We start from the raw sequence: 21,214 nt of genomic DNA on the forward strand, positions 1-21,214 counted from the left end.
GCAGTCAGATAAATTGGCATGTTTTCCCGTGCGAGGGAATAGATGCATTGTGTTTGGTCCTCTGCCTGTGTCATTAGGCTGGCCTTCCCTCGAGAACACATCTCCTCCAATCTCCCATTTCTTTCTTCCATTGCAGTACTTTCTTCTTCCACAGCGTGGTTTTGTAGCAATAACATCTACGAGTACCCGGAGTTATCTTGTTACTTCCTGGGCTCCCCTCCTTCTATTTCTCACTCCCCCATCAGAATGTGTGGCCTAAGAGAGAGAAGGCATTTGGAGGCGGATGTTTGCTTCTCCCACCAGTTTCTGGAACGCTAGGTCTGGTGCCAAATAGTTGCTCAGAAAATAAACAAGAGGCAGCATTTCTGCCTCGAGGGCATGTGGGAAGGCTTCACGGGGGAGAAATATTTAAGGAAAGAGAGAGGCAAGGAAAGAAGAGCCAAAATAGGAGGGTCACACGTTGAACTCCGTGCAGCCCCCAAGGCCTCATCGTGAAGCCACTTGCCTGTTTTAGGGATTTCCAGTGTGGACAGCCCAGTTATTCAACTGGCAGGTTAACTACCACAAACCCTTCCCTAAGGCGATCCTGGGCCTTGCAAATGCACACTGCAATGAAAAGAATGAAACCAATTAAAGAAGAATATACATATAAAGGGAAACATGGGGGCAACAAAAAGAATGAAAATGATAATTCCTTACTTTTATGTTGTGCAATCATACCCACTGTGTCCTTTTTCTCCTGCACCCAGTCCTTCAAGGAGGATGGGAGCTCTCTGCATCTTCATTTTACCTTTAAGGACACTGAGGTCTGGAAGTGAGCATCATTGCTTAGATCCTAAGAATGGAGGCGCAGGCCCAGGATGGGGTCCCTGGCCTGATTCTCCACCTGCACAGAGCGATGGTTCAAGATGGAGACTTCATGCGTCCCTGGAGGGCTGAGTGGCCCACATTTTCTATAAGCAAAGGAATATATTTAGATTGAAAACATTGACATCTGTCTCCTTTTGTTCGTCAAGAATGTCCATTTCAGCACTTTCCGGGATGCATTTTGTGTCTTGTTGAATTTCCCCTAGAATTCCTGCAGATGAGGTTCACTGTGCAGTAGGTGGTTTTATGTAAATGTCCTCACTCTCTAGTTTAGGAGAGTAAATCAGAGTCCTGTATCAGGAGTTAAAATACAGACGGAGAAAGGTGATTGCAGATGCAGCTGAACTGAAAAGCCAAGCTTGCCTAGCTGTGCTCAGAAAAATAAATGCTTCAGTGGCACGGAGGGAAGTGGCTGGGCGCCTGCTCTGCAAAACTGGCTCGCACTTCGCTTAAATTACATCTTAAACCAGATTTTCCCCAGCGTCCTGGATAGGAAGGAAGGAGAAGGTGTCAATTACAAATTTCCAGGATTAGATTTTGGAGTTATTCTTGTGGTGGAAAGAGCAAGGCTTTTGAAGTCACATCTGTTTGAATTTCTGATCTCCTGCTTACTGATTGTATCGTCCTGAAAAATAGACAATTTTTCTGGGCCTCAGGTTTTTCCTACATTCTAATGAGGATTAAAGGAACTTGCCAGTATAAAATGCCTCGCATGATGCTCAAAAAGCCTTGTCTTCTTCTTGTGTGGAGTTGCTGGATTTACCAAACAAAAATGCAGGACACCCAGTTAAATCTGAATTTCAGATAAACAACATAGACTATTTTAATATAGGTATATCCCAGACACTAAATATTAAAAATTTATTTGTTTCTCTGAAATTTAAATTTAACTGGAAGTTTTATATTTTATTAAACATCCCTATTTTGTGGTTACAGTTCTGAGCGATTACTTGGGTGAAAGTTCTAGAAAGCTAAGAAGTTAGAGAAGGGAGAGTCCAGTAAGCTTGAAGGTGAAATGACTTAGCCAGGGTGTGGTACACGGAGCAAAGGAAGGGTGGTTTGCTCTGCTGAGCAAAGTAACGGATCAAACCCAGGCAAGCTTGCTCGTTTGCTAAAAGAAGCAAAAGAATTGTGGAACAGTGCATTTAATAAGTGAGCCACATTCTCTCCCATGTTGCAAAGGCACGCAGAGATTATTCCTAACACCCTTTGTGAGGAAGGTGTTTCAAAGCCAGGAGGCCACCAGGTCAGTGGTCAGCCCGCTAACAGTGCGCCTTATTCAACACCAGTGGAGCTCGTTACCGTAGGGCTTGGCTGGGAAAGACTCCTCTCACACAAGGGCTCCACTGAATACACTGAAGGGCCACCTTGTGCTCTGAAAACTCACACCTCCAAAGGCTCCCTCCTCCAAAGCCAGCAAAATGTTAGAGAGCCTTTCAGACTCCCTCCTCCCATGGAGATGACCTCACGTTATAAACTGAGTCCCAGACCTCCCCTCAGATGGCTGGAGTGTGTTGTTCCGAGGATGGCTGTGAAAATGTCTCATTTCCATTTCAGGTAACAACCTGGTGAGGAACTAAATTAATAAGGCCTTTGTCGTATGTGGACTTTCCGAAGCAGGGTTTTACGCTTTCTTCAATAGTGAGATATGGGTCATGCCAAAGTAACCAGTTTCTGTTGCATATAATATTACTAACTCCTCGCTTAACGTGAGCTACTTCTATCAGTCTTTGTACAGAATATGGACCAGAAATAAGGTGAAACTGCCTAATGGTTAGCATGCAGGCTTAACCAGCCAGAGAGTCCACTTGGCTACTTTCAGCCAGGCAGGAGGAGGTGAGTTGCTTCTCATCGCTGAGCCTCAGTTTCCACATCTGCAACATGGGCATAATTAAAATTATAACAGAGGACTGCTTGATGCACATTAAACCAAATAAGTTATGTCAAGCGTTTACACAATGCCTCCCTCATAGTCAGCATTTAAAAAAAAATGATCCTATTAATAAGATGACTAAAGAAAGCAATGCAGCCTTCTAGATTACAAACTAAATGTCATGCTTCAGAGACCATAGACTGAATCTCATGCATTGTATTCCTGGGAGGGTGTCTGAGTCTTTTGCTCTTTGTTTCTTGAGTCCTACATCAGATGATTCAAGCAAAGCTTATGATTTCATTTTCTGGGCCAACAGATTAGAGGCAGCAATATAGAAAAGATATGGCAGGAGCTGGTAGGGAAAGACACAGAGAAAGTACAGAGAGAGAAAAGGAGAGATGGAGAGAACCCAGGGAAGAGAAGAAAACGGAAAAGAAGACAGAGCAGGAAAACTTAAAAGCAGGCCTAAGGATTTGAAGAACGTGACCATCCTGTGACATTCTGTAGCGGGGTAATCTGCCAGCATCCCTGATTAAATCCCGATGCAGTCATTTAGGTACATGCCACACCCTCTCCCTTTGCCATGGCTTCTCGGGAACCCAACTCAATGCCCATGACCTTGAAGGAAGGACACAAGGACAGTAATGGTGCATCTGAAAGAATATGGAATGTGATATAAACAGTGTTCTTCAATGGCACAAAATCACAGATAGAAACTGAAGACGAGGGAACCGAGTGCCATCTTGTGGAGGGATCGGCTGTGTTGCCCTTCCTCCTCCTCCTACTTCCAGGGGTTTGTTTCTTTTGATTTGGTTTTAAATTTCCATTTATTGATCGTTGGCTCTTACTACAGAGAGTTTCGGGGTGCCACCTCCTGTGCCCCAACTCCTCCCTGTGCAGTGCTCACCTCCCCACAGTCTCTAAGCCCCATCTTTACGCACAGGAACCCACCGTGTGTGGGGGAATGGCTCCTCTGCCGCAGCCTTCCTTCCAGGCAGGATCATTCTTGGGACCAGGACAGTTTACAGTTCCTGGTCACTCAGCACAGAGAATGTGCTCTGCTCTGAAAGGCACTGTATTAGTTGAGGTATTTGACATGGGGGAGGCAATTTTGTTTTTCCGCACGTTGGTGGATTTACCTGTTAAATGGAATTATACTTCCTTGTGAACATTTACAGTGAGAATCGCATTGTATAATGTATATCAAACACCTATTTGAGAGCCTGGGACTGAGTACGTGTCTGTAACAGGGCACTTTGTGGTAATCATAAGTGTTTCTTCCTGATAAGCCTGATTTCGTTTGAAAAGCAGATCAAGACTGCCATTGAGGTCCTGCCACTGAGGTATTGTCATCCAGCCCTCCCGGCCCACCTGGCTGATCCCCGTCCAGGTGGTGAGAGGGCCCTGGTGACCCATGCAGCCTCCCTTCTCTCTGCTCTAACTTAGGTCAGGGTCTCTGTTTTCTTTAATCAGGAAAGGAAATCTTTCTCAAAAGCCTGCACGACATTCCCCTGTGGGCCCCATTAGCCCAAAATGCGGTCACATGCCCACAGCCCAAAACTACAGAAGAGGAAACTGAGGCAGACAGGTAGTTGAAACAGTGGAAGAGGATGATTAATACAGTCACCCTGAATTGACTTCTCTTGCCTTTAAGGAACTATTTCCACACGTTTCGCCACTGCAGTTGGTGATTGATCCCATCCGCTTCATATGGTCTCTTTTATTGCTGTCTTCAGCTGAACTCCAAATCTGGCATTCTTCTGGTTTTGCTTTTCTTTTTTTTTTTTTTCCCCCTTCCACAGCTTCGTGACTTTTGCAGTCAGTTGCAATCTGCAATATTTCTCTATGTGAATCTCTCCGCCTGACCTGAGCAAACTTTGCAAATCATAATCAGGTCTCTGCCCTGTCCCCTGAGGCAGATGCCCCACAGATCTCCATGATTTACAGAATTAGTGTTAAGTGCAGGGTTTTCGACGCAGAAATAGATCTAGCCCCAGATACATCACTTCAGATCTCAGAAAACCTTATGTACTTTTCATGGTTTTTAGTTATGTATTTTATACACTTAGTAATTTAATGTGTACTCTGTTGCGGTAGGTTACATTGGAGGAGGTTGGGGGTGTAGTCTAGAGTGCCCAAACCTGGATCAAACCTGAAGAATGCCTGGCGAGCAGGTGGCACCCAACAAATAACTGTTGAATGAAATAAACTAAGGACCCCGGTATTCTCTGTTTCATAGGATTAAATGTGGGGGGGCGTACAGAGCATTTAACACACGTGGGGGTGCTCAAAGCTGGCTCTTCTTTGGCTGTTTGGTTTTTCAGGTCCTTCGGGCTGGCAGCCACATTCTCATCTTTCCATCCCCATCCTCTGTTCTGTACACACACGTCATGGTCTGACCTCGTGACCGCCGCCCAGTGTTCCTCAGATAAACCAGCAATGTGGACATCGCCACCCTGTGCACATGCCGTTCCCCCAGCCTTGAATCCCTGCCATCCTGTTCCCTTTCTAATCAGGTTTAGACTGTGTCATTCTTTCAGGGCTTTCTGGGATGCTCTCCCAGTCTACCTCCTTCCATCCCATAATACATGCTCGTGCGTGCGGTGGCGCCGTGGATCTCTCTCTTCCATGAAGTAATGGGGTGGTACTTTCCTTCCTATGTGAAGGACAGCCTGGCCCTGTGACTTGCTGCGGGCTGTGAAAATGAAAGTGTGGCCCATGTGGCCTGAAGGTGTAAGAGCCACTTCTACTTTGTGCATTCTCTCTTCCCCTCTCCCCTGGTGACCTGCACTATCCAAGACAGCGGGTGTTCGGTTCTGTCTTTCTGGGTCTCTGAGGGACTCGAGTGAGCAGAGTCCTGCCACCAACCCATGTGGGACAGGCAGCCAAGGGGAGGAGGCACTGTGATGTGTGTGTGTGTAGCTCAGCTGAGCCCAGCGTGGCCGGGGTGAGACACTGCTCCAGCAGTTGTGCTCCTTACCGCACAGGTGACATTGTTGGGGTTTCTTGCTGGCTTAGCTATGTCCCTCAGGAAACAACTCCCCTGAGAGTAGCACAAACCACTGCTCCGGGAGCTTCCCCGGGCCTGATTCAGGATATTAGAGCACGGCTGCCCAGTGAAATGTGGATTTAGGTGGTGAGAGGGACGGAGGGTCTCCGGTAACTACCATTATTAAAAATAGAAATATCAGTTTTTGATGGAAGGAGGATGTTTTGTTTCAGGTTTCTTGAGCTTAGATGGGCAGGTGTCCTTTGTCACTCCACAAAAAAATGAAAGGGACCTGAGAAAATGTCCTCTGGGTCAAGTCAAAGCCACCTGGCACTCTGTGCTTCCCAAACTCGTGGCAGCCCTGTGTGCACCAGTTTTCCCCCACCCCGCAGGCCCCTGTGCCAGGGACATGGCCACACTGGTCATCTCAGAGGTGCAGCCGGCCTTGGCTGCTTCTGATCCCCAGGTCCTGCTCTCCACCACTCAGATTCTAGCTGAAGCAGCGGAAGGGCTCTGCTTGGCGTGCAGCCATGTGTTGGGATTCTGGTTCCACAGGCCACCAGGCCCTGCTGAGTTAAGCAGTCCCGTGTGTTCAGAATTGCTTTCACCTGCTGCCTTTTTGTACTTGAATAGTTCTTTATGATCCTCTGCTAACGATGGTACAAAGGCTAATTATCGCAGAAGAGTCGTCTTCCGAAAATACTCGATTCAGAGCCACTTTGTGCTATGCATTCTGCTTTCTTTCTTTTTTCTTTTTTTCTTTATTTGTCATCTAGCTCTCTGCATAACTCTGATACTCAAAATGTTCTGCTTTCTATGAAGAATGCTTTTTTTTCTTACTCATCAATTTTTGAAATGGTGCAGCTTTTTTTTCTTATCACAATTATTTAAGCAGGCTAGTTGTTATGAAATCTAAATCATTGCTGTTATTGTCCTTTTATTTTTCTCTTAAAGGTAATATAATCAGGTTGATTGAGCTGATATTATTGAGCTCCTATTGTGTCAGGTGGGCTGAGGTTTGTTTGTTGTCGTTTTTCTTGTACTATTTAATTAATTCCTACAGCCACTCAACATGGTAGGAAGCATTCCCTTTCTTTGGATGGGGAAACTGAGGCTCAGAGAGGAAAGCAGGTTTTTAATGGGCAAGTAACTAAGCCAAGATTGAAACCCCAGGAGATCTGAACTCACTTGCTTTAATCTCCCGACGCCATTCCATTTATTTCTCTGTTTTCCTGTTTATATACTATATATAGGCTGGACTTCAGTGAAAAGTGTTGAACTTGGCTTTTTTGTCCTCACCAGACCTCTGACTGTTTCTCAAGTGTCTTCTCCGTGAAGTATGTCGCTAACTTCCTCTTCTGGCCTTGTTTAAGTTGCTAAAATAGTGTCTATTCCATAGCCTCCTTCAACTCATCAGGCAGGAAGCATTTGCTTCCACACCCACCTTTCCCCTTCCACAGTAGGCTCCATGGGGGCTGTCCCGGGGCCGTACGGGGGCCATCTTCTTCCTGCATCTCTGTATAGTGCTTGGAAAAGGACCTGCACACAGGCGGTCTGGTGTCTGTGCCCTGGGCGAATGACATATACTCCTGGCTGGTGTCTAAGGGGTGAAGGAGGGTAATAATTCCAAGAAGAAATCCTCTTGGAATTCAATTTAATGACTCACGGTACTGAGCTTCTTTCTCCCTATAAATCTAAGCATTTGAAGGCAAACTATGGAAAGCTGACCCAGAAATCTCAGCGCCGTCTTCAAAGCCTCATTTGACTTGAAGCGTCATTCGTTGGCCAAACCTACTGCTTTTCCGTGGTATGCTGGACACTCGTGGGCCGGCTGGCGTCGGCCTGGGACCAGTCTGGAGTACAAAGCCCAGCTGCGTGTTCGCACCAGCTGCTGGGGGAGTGACGGTAATTGTCAAAGGACAAAAGCAGTGCCACTGCAGTCAGTTTTATTCTTTATACCTCAGGAAGCTCACCATCATGGAAGCGTCATGTGAGCTGACAAATTGCAGGACCTCAAGGTGTGTGTGAGCTTCATTAGTGTGGTGGTGACCTGGAGAGGGTATGAGAGTCACAGCAAGTCTTGGACACTTACTTCATCCTCAGAGCTATCACACATGTGCACACACAGACACGTGGGCACCCACACATTTTTTGTGACAGTTTCCTTTCTGGAGGAACTGGAAAGGGTCCTACATAAGTGAACTCGACTAAGGTCCCATCCCGATCCAATTGATACCGCAACAGAAGTAGCAATGCAGAAAATGGTATGCAGACTTGTTTGCCCTTCACTTCCTCTCCCAACGCCTTTGCTTTTTCCCTCTTGTTCACTCAGAGTTGGAGGAAGAAATATAGTTATGGGGACATGATAACTCATTCCCATACCACTTTTCTTCGATTTTCAAACACAAATTGCTTCTAAATAGAGCTCTGTTACAATTCTTCTTATCTCTTGACATGTTTAATATGACCAAAATAATTTTGCATGGTGTATGTATATTGTGATGTATGTATGGATATACATATATGTATTACCTATGAATCTTTCTGCCTTGCTAATAAGCAGCCTTCCCTTACTCTCTCACAGCCCTAACTCCAGTTTAGTCATCACGTTTTTTAGCCTCCCCTACTTCATTTCCCATCCCTATATACCCTGCACCCCTGTGTATACCTGAGATGTTTGAGGGAGGGGACAGAATGCCAGTTTTTTCCTCCAATTTCCCAGTGCTTGATACACAGCAAATCTATTTAGGGCTTGGCTGAATTGTGGGTGCTCTGGGCAGACTGAAAATCTGCCTACTAGTCTTTAAAGACATCCTACTAGTCTTTAAAGCCTGTGTCTTCATTTATTTAGGGAGAGGCTAAGTGTTATGTTTTTTTAAGAATCAAGAAGCTGGTCCCCTGGGGCAGCTCTCAGTCCTTCTCTGTTGTTTTGAGCAATTCCGCTTGCTCCCAAACTTACATACCTCAATGAATCAAGCAAAAACCTTAGAGCAAACTGCCTCCATCCAGCCTAGAAGGTCATTAAGCGGACCTTTTCAGGTCAGGCAAGAGGAAGTCAATCATATCCCACCACATGCAACCTCTCTGCCCCCATCCCAGACCTAAAGTCATCTTCTAATTGTGTATGTTACTGTTAACTGAGAAGCTTTGTACAAAATGCTGTATGTCTTCCTCTTGTTTTGTTCCAGTGATGACTCAGCATCTTTAATAGATTGTCCCCTAATCTAGCCGGTCTACTTCTTAATCAGGTCCTCGGTTCAATTAATATTCATTGAATGAACGCTGATACAACCTTAATAGAACCAGAGTAGAAAGTGCAGTTGGGAGACCAGTCTCAAAGGAACTGCCTTTCCTACAGAAGCTGTTTTATTTCCCCTCGTCAGAAAGACCTCAGCTGTGTAGAGATACAATATATGCTGCTACCTTTAACCCATGAAATGTTAGACTGATGCTGGCAGTAGTGAAAAACTTTATGGTTTACTTTTCACAGTAATGGTTTTGTTTGGAATTTTGGATAATGGTATCTTGCCATGACAGATAAGTGTGTTTCTTAATTCTTTAAAGCCTTCACATTTTAGATATAAGAGGGCAAGTGATGTTAGAATGTATGACGCAGTTGTTTCCCTTTGTAAAGGAAGCTTAGAGCATTCCTGCACCTTGGCCAAGGTCACACAGAAGTCAGGGCAGGACTCGGGACTAGACCCCAGCTCCCGTCTCCCAGCTTAGCAGCCTGTTCATTCTTGTGCATTGGCCCTTCCTAGCAAAGAAGACTGTGGAGATGCATTGTGTGTACTGAAATGATCTGTGTTAGCGGTATCGGTTACCTGAATGCAACCTTTATCGGCTACAACAAAAGACGGAGACCCAACAGTGATGATGTTTTCTATATGCCAGGCCCTCTTTTTAGCACCTCATGTAGTCATATCTCCTTTAAGTCTCATGACAATTCTACGAAGTTGGTACTATTACCATCCCTACGTTTTAGGTGAGAAAACAAGGCACATGGAGGTCACATGACTTGCTAGAGGGAATAAGAAATGGAGCCAGGATCCAAATGCATGTTCTTAACCAGCCCCCCACTGAGCTCTTGTTATTCATCTTGATGATCCCTGAATGTGGCCCCCTGCTGCCTGGTTGTTTCAAATATTTTAAGTAATAATAAATAAATAATATTGTAGAAGTATAAAATGTAAATCATTTGGCATCAGCACTCACAAAGAATGAATGATGAGGTTGGAGATGATGTCGCTCAACATGTAATAATATACTTAACCTGAAGTATATATTTATGCTGCAGTTATAACATAAGTTAACAAGGGATCACAGAGAAGACTGTGTCATGTGAAAGATCTAGATGTTATTCTGAACAGATTTAGGAGCGTTTAAAGATTTTAAGACGTGAGACAATGAGGCAGGCGCTCCCTGTTTAAAGTAAATCCATTATAGATAAGGTAAAGGTCAAATCAGGGGAAGTGAAATACTAATTCATTTTGTAGAACCTGGAGCTAAAGAATAAAGGAATCTTCAACTTAGTGTTTTTAATTTTTTTCAAATAAGGGACTAAGGAAATCACCCTCCGGTGTATTTGTGTGTGGGGTGGAGAAAAGCTGCTGCTTTGCCCGGTGCTGTCACATGAACAGTGACAGTTTAATTCAGAAAAGGAAAAAATATGGGCAATGTGAAATCAAAACCAGCCATGGCACCGAATTGTTTCCACGCCTGTTTCCTGTCAGCTCCCTGCAGGCAGGGACTTGTTAGTCACTGTCCCACCCCTGGTGTGTTTCACGCTGCGTGTCAGTGCTAAGTGCTTACTTAAATGTCTGTTTTTAAATGATCAGGTTAAACCAAGGACATGCATAACCAAAAGGAAAAGCGAAAACAAGCTCTTGGGCCAAACCCGAGCAGCGGTTCTATGATTTCCCATTGACTTGCCCCAATTTGGAGCCTGTAAGTGGCGAGGCTGGGATTCAAGTTCAGTGGTTTTTGCTTCATCCCATTGCTATGGGTCCTTTCCCTCCGCTGTGTTTCTTTTCTTTTTTTTTTTCTTTATTCTTTTCAGCCACCCCCCCGTGCCCTTCCCCTTTGACAATCATCAGCTTGTTCTCTGTATCTATGGGTCTGTTTTTGTTTTATTTAGTTTCTTCATGTGTTTCGTTTTTTTCAGATTCCACATATAAGTGAGATCAGATGGTACTTGTCTTTGTCTGACTTATTTCACTGAGCATGATACCATCTAGGTCCATCCATATTCTCGCAAATGGGGAGATTTCATTCTTTCTTATGGCAGAGTAATATTCCATTGTATAAACGCACCACACCTTCTCTATCCAGTCGTCCATTGATGGGCACTTACGTTGCTTCCATATCTTGGCTACTGTAAATAATGCCACAATGAACATAGGGGTGCATGCACATGTCTTTTCAAATTAGTGTTTTGTTTTCTTCGGATAGATAACCAGAGGTGGTATTGCTGGTTTGTGTGGTAGATCTATTTTTAATTTTTTGAGTAATCTCCATGTTAGTTTCCACAGTGGCTGCACCAATTAACAATCCCACCAACACTGTGTGAGGGTTCCCTTTTCTCCACATCCTGCCAGCATTTGTTACTGGTTGAGTTTTTGATAACAGCCATTCTGACAGGCTGCTGTGCACCTGAATCCCACGTCCTGCCCCTGCTGGCCCGTGAAGCCTCATGTGTTCTGCAGTGTCCCATAGACTCTACTACAGTGTCAAGTCTCCACACCCGCACAGCCCTTCTCCTGCTGCAAACTCTACCAGCATGTACGCCCCTGTGGGACTTCCTGCCCCAAAGACCCCAATCTCCTCCCACATCATGCCCAAACATGGATGGCCTGTTCCAGAGAATCACCCCAGACCCTCTGTGCTCCACTACCAGCTCCATCTCTCTCCCCTGGGCTCTCCTGCAGCTGTGGCTGCATCTGTGCTCACCATAAACATGGGGGTCGGTTCTCTCCCACGTGTGTCTTCGCCTTCACAGAGTGCCCCCAGGGACAGTGACCGGATTATTTCTGCAACCCCAGGAACTCAGTACAATCTTAGAATCATCCACTTGTAAAAATTGAAGTGATCACCTCTGGGCAAAGTGTGGACCTTACACATCAGTCTGTGCAGACTTGCCCTCCAGTCTTTTTACCCCTCAAGTTTACCTTACATGGCAACGAATATCCAATTATTACATTCATAAAAATCAGGAGTTTTCACTTAAATTTCCATGGTCAAATCTTGAAAAAGCCAAAGATCAAACCACACTGGACCCTCGTCTCCAACAATGTCTGCGAAGTTGGCAGCAGCTAGCTCTTTAGACAGACCACGTCACTGGCTGCGGTCCCCACTGGCAAACCAGCTGCATGTGTTGATGTCACCTGCCAAGATCTGGGAAAGAGGTACACCCCTGGAAAGACTTACGTAGCAGATGCAATCCAGGCAAATCCCTTTTCTTTACTATTTCTTGTAAGGGCTATGTATTAGCCTGTTCAGGCAGCTGTAACAAAATACCACAGACTGGGTGGCTTAAACAACAGCCAACATTTATTTTTCTCAGTTCTGGAGTCTGGGAAGTCCAAGATCAAGGTGCCAATGGATTCATTTCCTGCTAGGAGCTCTCTCCTGGCTTGCAGATGGTTGCCATCTCCTTGTATGTTCTTGAGGCAGAGAGAGCACTCTGATCTGTCTTCCTATTCTTAGAAGGACATTAATCCCATCATGGGGACCCACATGACCTCATCTAACACTAATCACCTCCCAAAGTCCCCACCTCCAAGCACCATCACCCTGGGCATTGAATATACAAATTTGGAAGATCGCAAACCTTTGTTCCTTACAGGCTGGCTTAAGAAATGAGACAAATCCTCCCTCCACCATTGCCCATCCAGGGGAAGGATTCCCTTTGGTTAGTATATATTTATTTTCAGCTGCGTACTAGTTACTGTTTTCTACCACAACACAAAAGAAGCACTGATTTTCATGTGTTTGGGGTCCAGTGGGTTGGGCATCAGGAGACCTCAGTTTCCCATTCAGCTCAGCAAACCCTGCTACTTGACCTTGAGGTTCCCATTGTCTGTCTACCTCAGTTTCCCCTTCTGTAGGGGTCAAGACAGGACAAGATGATGGTGGATGGCCCTTTGGTCTCTGATGCCCCCTGTGTCTTTCCTGACCAATTGTGGGGAATGCATGGGATTTATGGGTGCTGACCTCCCATGAGGTGCTGTCAACTGTCCACCCCAGCCAGGAGGCCCCCACAATCAGATGGCACCTATGGGGACCTTGGGGTACATGGGGAGCAGGGACTGAATCCACGCACACTGGAGTGCACGGAGGCAGCCGGCTCCTGTCTACAAGCACAGCCCCCTTTTCCACTCAGCTGCACGGAGTACTAAGAGGCCCCGTCCGCCCTCCTGTCACAGAGCTCCGCCCTGCGCTGCCTGTGCAGGGGCGTCTCTGCTTCTAATGAAGGATTTATTTAGGTCACCACTGCCTTCTGTGCACAGCAGCGCTGATTAAACGTGTTAGGAGAAGTAGCTCCTTCCCCTTCCCTCACGGGGGGCCGCACACGCGGGGCTGCCCATCATTCATGCAGGGGCCGTCACGAGGGACCCACTGCATGCCCCTTCACAACCCGAGAACCAGGATCCTTTCTCTGCACCACTGTCCTTTCTTCCTTCAGCCTCTGTCTGATTGAGTCGCCACAGTACGTGGATCAAATGTGTTTGACTAGTGATCATTGCTGGGTCCCCTTTATACCGCACAGCCTTATTTTTTAAGGGACGAAAATAGCTCCCTGATCTGAGGACTTGCCATGGGCCAGGCCACATGGTAATAACGCCTTCAGCATCCACGGAGACTATTGTATTGAACCCTCACACTCGGTGTGTAGGGCCAGTGCATTCCATATAAGGCCCCCAGTTCCACTGCTGTCTGAGGGATTTGAAGTGTAGAGCTGAGATTTGGGCCGGGGTTTTCAGCTATAAATCCTCTGTGAATTTTAGCATCTCCCCTCCATCCCTTTCTGCAGATAATACCACCTCTGTGGCCAGACTGATCCCTCTGTATTTTGTCTACTACAATTGTTTTCATCCTGGAATTAAAAACCAACTGCCCAGACAACAGTAAGAAACAAACACTGAAAGAACATTGGTCACGCCGGCTCAAGGCCAAGGCAGTCAGAGTCCAAATCCCAATGGGCACAGATGTTGCAGCTCACAGGTTCTGGCCTTCCAAGGGCTGAGGGTGCACAGCCAGTTTCCCTGGGAGCTTGTTAGAAACACAGACATGCAGGCCTCTCCAGGACCTCCTGGGTCAGAATCTACATTTTAAAGTCAGTGCCCGGGCGACCAGTGTGCATGGTGTACACATCTGAGTTTGGAAAGCACTAGGCTGGGCGATTGTAACTGGGGAGTCAGAGGTCCTGGGAGGGAAGCTTTCATCACCTCCCACTTCCAATCTGCGGGTCCTTATCCTGATCCGTCTACCTAATCTCTCACCTGAAGTGGGGAAAAATATTGTGTGGGTTGACTTCAGACTACCTATGAGACAGGCTGCATTTTTCATCCCCGTCGTATCATGTAGTACTCAGAGGCTCAGAATCAACATGGCGATATATTTATTCTGGCCACAAGTCCCTGTGCTTGTCACCACACCATGCAGCCCTCCCTGACTTGCCCAGGTGCCTCCTACCTTCAATCCTGAAAAGCTATGTTCAGTACCCAGCCTTTTATAAATATGGAACTTCCCTGCATAGCTATGGATGTAAGGCAGCCTGGAATGCTGGAATAGCTGGAAGAGAGAGCGTTCAGAGTCCTCCTCTTTTCCAAGGGGAAAATGGGGCCAATTACATGTCCTTGTCCTGGACAGTGAATGAGGCCCAGGGAACCATTAACATTTTGTGGATTGACCTTGGGTCCTCTCCACCCTGAACTCTTTGCACCTCCTTCCAACCCACAGCGATTACCATAAGTAAATCCAAACAAAAGCGAATGTCAACATTTGTTGACGAGTGGTGTGTGTGGGCAATTTCAAGACAATAAATATTTATGTGAGTCTTGAGATATCACTGTCCTTTCTTAGACTGACAGGTTCAAGCTCAATCTGTTTCCTTTCTTGGTTTCCAAGAGGAACTGCCAGGAGGGAAATCTGACACCACTGCAAAGTGCACTTAAGTAGTTGTGCAAAGATGAAAGTGAAGACATGCTTGACTCCTAAAGATGAACAAACGATCTTATACTGTTGATTGCTGAGAAGTTGGTAGTTGGATGCGGAAATGACAGCTGTGTTGTTCAAACTGTGTGTACCCAGGTTTCAGAGCATTCCAGAATATTAAATCACTCAGCAACCTGGGAAGCTGGGAGAGAAGCCATTCCTGTATTGCAGTGGAATGGCTCTCATCCTTTCTCCTAGCTTATCATGCTCTTGTGTGAGCTCTGTCTGCCTGGGGTGCACTCCTCACTGCCCATGGGGAGGGGCACCAGTCCAAGGAGAGAAGCACAGCGCACTTTAGAGATGGCCTGTGGAATTTTAGCTTTCACACTTCCTGGGTCTGTGACCTTTAGAAGGTCATTTAACCTGAAAAGTGTGTTTGCATATTTGTCATGGGGAGAAAGGCAGACCGTTAACATTTGTTGAATGGCTACTGTGTGCCAGGCACTGAGCTGTATATCTGGTGTGGCTAATCTTGTTTAATCATGATGGCATCCATAAGAAGTGGGTTTTAGCCCATTTTGCAGAAGGGCACATTGAGCCCAGTCAGGTAAGAGGCTTATCTGAGGTCAGTTATCTCTAAGAATCCTAGCCTGGACCTGTCCAATTGCAAAAGCTTCTTTGCTTTTTCACTACTGCATACTATATTTTCATTTATTAAAAACAAACAAACAAATATATATAGATACACACACATACACACACACACACACACACACACACACACACACACACATATATATATAGAGAGAGAGAGACAGAGAAATACACATATATAAAATACAATGAGAATAACCACCTGTGAGTATTGTAAGAATTAGAGGGGATAATTTACGCACAAGTGCTTAGCACCCGACATACAATGGGCGCTCAGTAAGTAATCTTTTCCTTTCCAACACTTTTGTTAAATCTCTTCAGGGACTGTGGGCCAGTGCTTTGATCATCCCTGGTCTCCTAGTGGACACGGTTGCCTGTGCTGACTGTGTCGCTATCTTGCGTTGAGGGGCGGGGAAGGTGTCTTGCAGCCAGATCACAGATACCACTGTTCCTGCTGCACTAAATAGCTCTCTTGCTAAATATTCTAGTTATTTCATTGTATCCATGAATCTGTTCTATTGGTTGGACTGGGAGAATATAGTGTAGTTAATTACATTTGAAATCTAGGTCATCATGTGAATCATGTCCATGTAATAAGACTTATGGAGAAAATTAAAATATTTTTGAAGGGTTATTTCCCTGTCTCCCCTCCTTTTTAATTAACGTATTTGCTAGACTCTCAGGTGACCTTGTCCTATTACCCGGAGAAATTTTGAGCCCCCCTCCCCACTTTAGACATCTGGTTTCTGCCTGACTCTCCAGAGATGGAAAACTACATTTTGAGGCACTCTTTTTCACAGACAAACTGTTGAGTTTGTCTTTCTATTGAAATAAAATTCTTTCTCAGAACCTTCAGCCATTTGCCTACTTACCAACTGTTCTACATTCAACAAGTCCAATCCGCAAATAGGATCTCTAGCTCCTACTTTGTACTGGAAATCATGCCAGGCCCTGGGGGGTGCAGCAGAGAGAGACAGGATCCTGGCGAGGGGGCTCTGAATTGACATTGTCAGCAACAAGCAAATATAACTTTGGAGGATATATGAGGAATATAAAACGGGATGATGTAAAAGAAAGTGATTAAAATGGAGCGGGCGGGCTCCTGTTTCAAGGAAAGCCAGTGCTTGAAATAAAATCTGAATAATGAGAAAAAGCCAGCCTCAGAAAGCCTGAGGCCTGGCATCCTGGAAAGAGGGCGGGAGCAGCCAAGGCCCAGAGCTCGCATGAGCTGGGTGTGTCCAAAGGAACAGAAAGGTCAGTGAGGCTAGCAGAAAGGCGGGTCCTATGCCAGGGGCCTTCTGGACCTGGAAAGGAGTTTGGATTTATTCCAAGTGCAAAGGAACCTCCACCTGGAAAATCCCACGGCCCCTCCCTTGTGTTTCCCATATCTGGAATGTAGTGTACATCTTCCTGGTGGGGCCCAAGGAAGCCTCATGTTGATGATGGGAAAGACTGGTCTTTTGAGTTCTTGAAACTCAAGGCTTGTTTATCACTGCAAAATGAAAACAGCCTCCCTGATAAAGGGGAATAAACAGAGAGGGGCCTGGATCTCTGTTTGGGGCCTCTTAACCCATCTACAAAGGGAAGGAGAGGTTCAGTTTGCTCATCTTAGCAAGTCTGGGGCTTTCCAAGACATCCTGCCCCTCGTCAAAGAACCAGTGCCAGGCGTGAAGGGTCAGTAGGACCAGCGGCTCACAGCAAGAAGTCCAGTACTGACTGGTACACTAACTGGGCATCGCCAAGGAGTCAAGCGGGAAGCCAGGCTTTGCCTGCCCAGACTGAGTTTGAATCCTGGTTCTGCCTTGCACTTTCTGGATAAACCACTTCATTTCTCTGAAGCCTCACGTCCTTGTAATGGTGTCAGTTCTCTTGACTCTCAGTGAGCAGCACAGGGGCCATATGAGCAAAGTTGGCAGCCTAGTGTCTGTTCTGTAGCAAGCAAGTGACACAGATGGCAGCCGCCATCATTGCTTCTGGCGAGGGACATGGCTGCCCAGTACTCTGTCCGCGATCCTGCCGGCTCAGGACGCCAGAGGTTCAGAAGGTTCCATTTGTTCAGTGTTACCTGGTTTGCTTCCAGAGAGAGAGTGATGAATTCATCTCTGGGCTGCCTGCAAGTTCAGATTTGCCTCCCGATCCTTCTCCTGTTTAGGAAGCTCCTGATTTGTGAGTAGAGTAGGGGGACTTGCTTGTAAGAGAGTGTTTTCCACACTCCAACAGCATCCGGGTCAAGAATGAAAACTCTGCTCAGTGCTCTCTATCTCTGTGCTGCTCACCTCACTTGCCACCAGCCGCATGCAGCCTTCACATGTGCGATAAGAGTAAATTAATATATCCCAGATTTTGAGGACTTCATACAAAAAATGTAAAATATCCTGTTATTTTATGTAGTGACTTACGTGTTGGAGTGATGACATTTTGGATGTAGTAGGTGACATAAAATATTTGTGTTTTTTTTTTTTTTTAGTGTGGCTCCTGGAAAATGTTAAAGTGCATATGTGGGTCATTTTAACATTTATGATAAAAGTAATACTAATACATGGTTTGACTGAGCACCAGAGACGTCTAAATAAATAGTGGCTGCTGTTACCTTTGGGAGGAGTTACCGTCGCTTACCTCCATGCACGTCTCCTGATTGCCTGTGAAGGCTTGACTTTTTCTGAGCGTGTAGTAAAACTGTGTGTTACACTTTTATTTCTACAACTCACCTGCTGTATAACTGCTGTGCAGAAGGTGCTGTGGTTGGCGTTATGGAGGGGAGAAAGCATTGGTGAAAATGGGGAATTCATCTCATGCTTTAGCTAAAACGTTAGCCATGTGGCATACATTCAATACATACTTGTTTAATGAGGGAAAAAAGGGCATATGTGGGTCACATTATATTTCTGTTGGCCAGTGCTTATCGACACACCTTATGCCATTTCAGTCTCAAAGTAACCATTTGCGGTGGGTTGGAATTATTACTGTTTCACAGATGAGGAAACCGAGGCTAAGAGAGATTAAGCCACTTGGAAGTCAAAACCGGAGAGGGGATTCCTGACTCCATAGCCTGTGTAATTCCTTTTGACTCTTCTACTGAATAGAAGAGATGAATGAGTTGACCCTGTGCTGTATGTACCCTGTATGTCAGCTGATTCTGGCGTTGGTGGCCAGTGGGTTTTCACTGCGGGGTAGATTTGGGGGAAGGAGGGCTTTCTTCTCTAGGAGGCCAAACACATTGCCATTCGTTCATGTTAAGACCACATGCCAGGGAACCGCAGTGTAGCAGGCAGAGTACAGAGCTGGAATTCGGGGCCACAAGGTCTAGGCCTGGATTCTCTATGTAACCTTGGGCAGGTCATCTCGGGGCCGCCTTACCTATAAAATAAAAGGCAGGGACTTGACTCTCGCTTTGATAGTCATGATCCCATCGTCAAGATCCCTGTGGCTTAGGTGTCCTGTTTATAGGTTCACCTGAGCTTAGAGATCGTTTCTTTTCTGAGAGTGTTACTAAAAGGCTCAGGAATCCTGGCTATGCCACTTAGAAAATGAAATTATCCAACGATCACAGGAAGAAGTTGGCTCTGAATGGCCAGTCTGTTTGTATGATATATATCTATAAATCTATCTATATATACATGTACATATATGTGTGTATATATGTATATATACCTAGATATATGTGTGTATACATATGCACGTGACATATATATATAACTTAGCTAAAGTTTCCTCATCCGCAAAATGGTAATGATAAGTTTCATACATGCACCTGCTATCTCTCTCTCTCTCTCTCTCTCTCTCTCTCTCTAAAGGTATATATATAGATAGATAGATAGATAGATAGATAGATAGATAGATAGATAGATATAGCATGTGTGTGTAAGAGACATTAGCTAAGCTGTTTTTTTTTTCATATACCTCAAATATGTTTGGAATGTAGCAGATTTAGAATAGGTAAATACATTTTTAGTAAGTTCTCAAGTAGAAACGAGGAGCTTTTGAACTACCAAATGCCCAGTTTATTTTTGTTTATTTTTTATGGAAAGGACAACCTATATTTAGTCTCTTCCCTCTGCTGACTGCTGGTAATTCCCCTGTAGATAAAAGATCTCAGATATGCAGTGTGCTAACCAGGGTGCCTCATAATAGAGTGGGAAGAATAGTCAAACAATATGACTTTCAGGCCTGGCCTCTGATTCGATCAGGTACCTGTGGGAGGACTGGGACCTGTAGTTGTTTGCTGAGTCTGAATACAGAGCTGTAAGATGGAGACAGCAATTGTCACCACAAAGGAGGTAGGATGCAGTGTGGAGTAGCTACTCTCTCACTTCACCCCCCGCAAAACCCCTGTACATGTGCACACATGCACCCATACACACACACATGCACAAACCCATACAAGCATGCACATGTGCACACACACACGCACGAAAGGCAAGCATAGCTGGTCCATTCAGTCAACTCACATGGGCAGTGGAGAAGGAAATGAAATTTGCCTGAAACATACTGAAACGTCCACTTGACTAAAGCAAATGGTCCATTAAATTGAGCTCATCCAATCAGTAGAACCAACCCTGAACCACATCTTGTTTGGCCAATGCTCTTTAAACATTTTCTTTCCTTCCCCTAAACAATTATGCCAGCTGACTTGCAAGTCCCTTCTCCAGCATCTGCAATCCTCTAAAGATTTACAGCTATTTAATTCTTTGTTCTTTAATATGTATTTTTTCTAAACAGCTGATGTAGTTGAGATCTGAAGTGGGTAGATCAGTTGTTTTGATCATAAAAATGGAAACCCTGGATGTGGTTCTTTGCTTCCACATTCGGGACAAGTTTTAAACTAATTAGGTGAATTTTAAGCCTAGTGTAAAGACGATGATGGGCCCTCTTAGTGGAGAACATTTTTATAGGCTCCCTAAGTTTCACAGTCCCCAAACCTGGCCTGTCTCCAACCGACCGCTAAGTATGTTTATGTAGAGATTACTTAAAAGACAGCTCCCAACCTTGTCTTTCTGGGATAGGGTCAGACACAGACTGTGTTTATCAGCTCCCTAAAAACATTAACCATGACCGTCTGCCTTTGGGGACGCCATGCCATCCTGCCCGGCAGTGCCTGTGTCCTGAAGGGTCTCAATTGCCTAAATGTGATAAATCTCAGATGGGTAGAGAAGAAAAGGCATAAAGGAGGCAGTGTTTGGAAAGAGAGCCTTGAGTTTAGAGTTTTGAATTCGGGCTCTGAATTTTGAAATGGACTGAATTTTTGTGTCCTTGGGCCAGGCTCTTATCTATAACTGTCCTACCTTCCAACCTTATGCTGTAGGGTTGTGGTGACAACTGACTGAGCAGACTGCAAGACCACTTTATAAATAGTCAGGCTTTGCATGCATGCAGACTTTTTGTTCTTTCCAGTAACCTTAACTGTTTATCCCTCTAGCCCCACTGCAAATATTTCCCCTACTGGGAAGCCATTCCAAATTGTTTCAGGCAAACCAAATGAGCATATGCCCTCCCAGTGCCCTGCCTAAACAAAATCATAACATACATCATGCCGATGCCTGTGGTCAGGTGGCATCAGTTAACCTTTCCCAATTTTGTGCTGAAATACAAGACCCCCCAAAACTCAATGGCTACAGACCACAAGGATGCACTCTCACTCATGAGCGGGCATGACTGTGCTGCAAACAGTGGTCTTG

At 45.4% G+C, this 21,214-nt stretch overlaps 1 protein-coding gene across 3 annotated transcripts in view; it reads left to right on the plus strand.

The window, feature by feature from the left end:
* Positions 1-21,214, plus strand: part of HS3ST1 (heparan sulfate-glucosamine 3-sulfotransferase 1) — a 33,960-nt gene that overhangs the window by 6,950 nt on the left and 5,796 nt on the right. The window lies entirely within an intron of this gene.

This window comes from Rhinolophus hipposideros (assembly GCF_964194185.1).
Source record: "Rhinolophus hipposideros genome assembly, chromosome: 1".
Lineage (NCBI taxonomy): Eukaryota > Metazoa > Chordata > Mammalia > Chiroptera > Rhinolophidae > Rhinolophus > Rhinolophus hipposideros.